General features: G+C 43.4%; 1 pseudogene; it reads left to right on the top strand.

Moving 5' to 3' along the window:
• The first annotated feature begins 586 nt into the window (after positions 1 to 586).
• Positions 587 to 3,838, top strand: LOC143785364 (polymerase delta-interacting protein 3-like; annotated as a pseudogene).
• The last annotated feature ends 1,684 nt before the right edge of the window (positions 3,839 to 5,522 follow it).

Genomic DNA, 5,522 nt, shown 5'->3' with positions numbered 1-5,522 from the left:
CGCCGCAGAGACCCCCCCACACCGCAGAGACCCCCCTCACGCCGCAGATAACTCCCCCCACACCGCAGACACCCCCCACGCCGCAGAGACCCCCTCACACCGCAGAGACCCCCCCACGCCACAGAGACCCCCCCACGCCGCAGAGACCCCCCAGCACGCCATAGAGACCCCCCCACTCTGCAGAGACCCCCTCCACTCCGCAGCGACCCCCCCATGCCCCAGAGACCCCCCAGCACGCCGCAGAGACCCCCCAGCATGCCGCAGAGACACCCCCCACGCCGCATCGAGTCCCGACACGCCGCATAGAGCCTGGACAGCCCAGATACAGCGCCGCATAGAATGAAATCCCTGGCAGGCCCGCACAGACCCCGCCCGCACACACAGACACTCACAGTGTCCACCCACGCACCGCCCACACTCTTCCCCTCCAGAACCCCATATAGAAGGACAGAAAGGGCTGATTTACATTCCGATATTTGTGTCCCATTCACTTGTATTGGTATCGGGTATCGGTATCGGCGATATCCGATATTTTTTGGATATCGGCCGATCCAATCCGATACCGATACTTTTGAATATCGGAAGGTATCACTCAACACTACTAAAGATATACTATTTTGTATTTTATAATTTTACATTTTGGTGTTTGACGTTTAATCATGTGCATTACATTAGTTTGTTTAGTTTTTTTTATAGTACCTCTGTTGATAGCATGGTGGGTTCCTTTGCCAAATTTTGGTTTCCCACTTTTTAATGTCCATTATGTTTGTAATTTTTGTTTTTTCTTTTTCAATAAAATTTGTACTTTTTACATTATTGGTTCTTGTGTACAATTTTTCTTATCAGATTTCTGTCTTACTAAAGTGGTACAGAATGATGCATACACAGCTCCCATGTCTACTTAGCACGATACTTCGCCACCTTTATTGCACTCAAAGCCTGTAACCATCGTTTCACGGACACTTGTCACAAAGGAGGCTAGTTCTCCAGTAGGGCCGACTCCAAAAGAGTCTGTCTGTAGCCCTTTAGAAGGCAAAAAAATGACTGTTAATAATTTTCATCCAAGCGTCACAGAGGAAGATATCGTGTAGCTTTTATGTGTATATGGTGCCTTGAAGCTCGCCCGCTTGTTGAGTTACGGAGTTGCAGAGATTGTGTTAATAAGAAAGGAAGATGCAGCTGCTGCCTACAAAAAATACAACAGATACCTAGGTGGACAACCAATGAAATGCATTTCAAAATTCAGAGTGTAGCTGACAGCACAACCGGCAATAGAATGCCCGTCCTAAATCCACGGAACATAGTGGAAGTGTACATAGCCAAAAGAAATGAAGGACAGCATCCAATCCAGGTGAAAAAACATTTCTTTTATTGTGCCAAATGCGACGTTTCAACCATCAAAGGTTTTTTTCAAGCATAGAAAATAGTTAAAATGGCGACTTTAAATAGGGAATGGTTGTAACTCCCACCAATCTCCTCACAGGAGGCGGCCCATATAATTTACATGCAAACATATAATTAAGCGAACAATATATAAATATACACATCAACATATCACATCTCTCTAAACAAATGTGTGAATTCCTATCCATGTAGAGAGATTCCTAATACGATTGCCATAAAAGTTCTTATGGGCACATGGTGGACATCAAACGTAAATAAACAAAAAGCACACTGTCATATCCAAACCAATCATTATACCAGGCAACTTTTTAGTCACCGATTCACCGCCAATGAGATGTTATATTACATAGAGTGGTCACATGTTCGGACTGCCCCAATCTCGAGTCTATACATACCAACAAATCACCATGTTAACACCAGCCAAATCTGATACAAGGACTGTCATTGGTTACCGCGCTGCAGCGATACACCGACTCAGTTCCACAACACCTGATCGAAACCCCGTTCTTACGTCATGTGTAGCGTCAGACCGGCACACCTCCAGCGTGCATCACCAACTCCGGCATGCAAGTGCGCATGACAACCAGCTCCATGAAAGCAGTGTCTCATCGACCCGCCCACAGAAGCCAAACGCCACGCCCACACAGAAACACGGTGTCGGCTCTCGCACTGAGGGAGGAAGAACACCGCATAATAAGGGCATACAATCTACACAGTGCTTGACACCAGGAGTCACAAATTAACTCTCCCAGGGAATAAGGCTAACGCGACATCGCACCCATACATCACAATGGCATTAACTCACCTAATGACAGCTCAGGACCTATGTCGTGGCATAAACCGTATACAACTTAAGGGACTATTAAAAAATCTCCCTGTTCCAAAAAAACATGATCCCCCAATTCCCTATCACTTATGTACCAAATCCAAGAAAAAAAGGGAAAAGGAAGATTAATTAGTATTTATATATATTATATATGCCACCCAAGCAATCCCCCTCTTTTTTATTTTAATTTATGTCTGATCAAAACCACCTAATCTGCCACTACCTTGATAAAATAACAACCCAGGCAATCAATATCAAAACCATCACCATAACTTAAAAAATCTCTGCATAAAAAACAAATTAAAATCAACCAATCGATAAAAAAAAAAATACACCAAACTAGATATCGCACGTATATTTAAGAAGCACATAACTGTAAGTTATATTCGATATTTAGCCCCCCCGGGTACAGAGAGCCAAGCCTAGAGATCCACTTTAGAATTCTTTCTGTCTCAATAAGCCAATCCTATCACCTCCTCTCCTCAAGGGGGGTACACTATCAATTACCCTAAACCTCAATTGACTAACCGAATGTCCACTCTCTACAAAATGCTTAGGCACCGGTAACTCCACCAACTTAGTCCTGATAGTACTCTTGTGCTTTCCAATTTGTGTTTTGACCTCCATAGTGGTCTCTCCTACATATGTCAAACCACACGGACATACTATCAAACATATAACAAAACTGGAGGTACACGTGTATCTCCCTTTGATATAGATTTTCTTCCCCGTATGGGGGTGATAAAAGAAGTCACCTTTGATTAAATTGCTACAACAAGCACAACCCAGGCAGGGAAAATTCCCCATCCTGGGTGGTGCTAAGGTCTTTTGTATGGTCATCCGTTCAGGGCCTATATCGGATTTAACCAACTTGTCCTTAATATTATGACCCCTCCTAAATGAAAAAATAGGGGGTCGAGTAAACTCATCAATACCCGGAAGGCCTTGTTTCAACAAACCCCAATGTTTGACCAGAATATTATTCATTTGGCGACTCGCCGTATTAAAAGTAGACACAAATGGAATCCGTCTATCTTTACTCTTATTTTTTGATTTCCTTGTATTCACCCTACAAATCTCTACACGGATAGGCATTCACACAATTGTTTAGAGAGATGTGATATATTGATGTCTATATTTATATATTGTTCACTTAATTATATGTTTGTATGTAAATTATATGGGCGGCCTCCTGTGAGGAGATTGGTGGGAGTTACAACCATTCCCTATTTAAAGCCGCCATTTTAACTATTTTGTATGCTTGAAAAAACCTTTGATGGTTGAAACGTCGCATTTGGCACAATAAAATAAGCGTTTTTTCACCTGGATTGGATGCTGTCCTTCATTTCTTTTGGGTATGAACCAATGAAATGCAATCTTCATTTGAATGGTAGTGTGATAACATCAGACCAGCCCATCCTTCAAAGATTAAGTGATACCCCATCAAAGAAAGAAGGTGAATCTAGAAGAAACATAACCTCCTCATCCTCCAGTGTTGATTCAAATCCTCCAGCTGAAGTTGATCCTGATACTATCTTAAAAGCACTCTTTAAATCCTCAGGGTCATCAGCAGTCATCCAACCAACTGCATTTAAGATTAAGCTCTGATGAGACCAACACAAATTGGAGACTGTAATAACAGAGATTCCCAAGTCACATATGGGCCCAAAGAATTCTTAAAAAAAACCCTTCATTTTTCTTCTTCCGTTTTATTTAGTGCTGATCACCAGCACGTAGTTGATGTTTGAAGGAGTCTGGCATCAGACATTGGATAATCAATCCTGTTCCCAGCATTGGTGTACAGTTCACCTTCGTTGTGGGGCAGTTGTATTATTGCATCAAGAATTTCCGTTTTCCCCTTGCTCTAGTATTCTGATCCAGCACAATTATGGTTCTATTGTTATGTCAAGGGAGGCTAAATGTTGAATAACTTGTTTACATTTCTTCAATAATCTGTTTCTGCTTAAAAGATAATCTTCGTTGTTTTGCAGTTTTAATATCTGGGTTCCTACAAATGGATATGAAGACCTGCATATTTCAGTAAATGGGGGGGGGGGGATTACTAAGTGTCCACTGATTGTTTTCTATGCGAAAAAATGTTTTATGCCTAACTAATGATTCACACTGAAAATGTCAGCCAGAACTCTACAATTGTAGGCAATACTTATTGCCCTGTGGCTGAAGCATGTTGTGATATCTGTGATATGAATACAGAGAAATGCTGAAGGGAAATGGATCATGCTAAGGTCGGGATCACACATGCGGGAAATACGTCCGAGTTTCGCATATTAATATCCGGCCCTGCCGCCTGCACTCCGGAGTGGAGCGTGCAGCTGCATAGCAACACATCGAGCCGCACACTCCGCTCCGGAGTGCAGGCAGCAGGGCCGGGTGTTGTGAATTCCGTTCTCGGACTCCCTCCTGTGGTCATGAATGGTACTGTGGTGAGTTCTGTCCTTGGACTCCCTCTGGTGGCTTTGAGGGGAATTGCTGGTCCTTGAGGTTGGCTTTCCCAGCTGCCCTCGTTTATTGCTATGCTGGCTTCCCTATTTAACTCCACTCAGATCGTTACTTGATGCCAGCTGTCAATGTCTCAGTATTGGTTCAGATCTCTCTTGGACTTCTCTGATGACCTGTCTACTTCAGCAGAAGCTAAGTTCCTATTAGTTCATTTGTTGTTGCTGTTTCCTGAATGTTTCTTAGTACTGCTAAATTCTAGTCCAGCTTGCTATCATGATATTTCCTTGCTAGCTGGAAGCTCTGGGGGTGCAGAGTTGCACCTCCACACCGTGAGTCGGTGTGGAGGTCTTTTTGCACACTCTGCGTGGTTTTTGTAGTTTTTTGTGCTGACCGCATAGTTCCCTTTTCTATCCTCTGACTATTTAGTGAAGACTGGCCTCCTTTGCTAAAACCTGTTTCATTCCTGTGTTTGTGACTTTCCTCTTAACTCACAGTTAATATATGTGGGGGCTGCCTTTTCCTTTGGGGAATTTCTCTGAGGCAAGGTAAGGCTTATATTTCTATCTTTAGGGGTAGTTAGCTCTTAGGCTGTGAAGAGGCGTCTAGGGAGAGTTATGTATGCTCCACGGCTATTTCTAGTGTGTGTGATAGGAGTAGGGTTTGCGGTCAGCAGAGTTCCCACTTTCCCAGAGCTTGTCCATATTTCTAGTTTAACCATCAGGTCATTCCGGGTGCTCCTAACCACCAGGTCCATAACAGCCGGGTATTAACATGCGAGACTCGGACATATTTCTCGCATGTGTGATCCCGGCCTAATAGTGATCTAAATACT

The sequence above is a fragment of the Ranitomeya variabilis genome, chromosome 7 (assembly GCF_051348905.1).
Source record: "Ranitomeya variabilis isolate aRanVar5 chromosome 7, aRanVar5.hap1, whole genome shotgun sequence".
Lineage (NCBI taxonomy): Eukaryota > Metazoa > Chordata > Amphibia > Anura > Dendrobatidae > Ranitomeya > Ranitomeya variabilis.
Note: the sequence above shows the minus strand (reverse complement) of the source record. Positions and strands in the feature narration are given on the sequence as shown.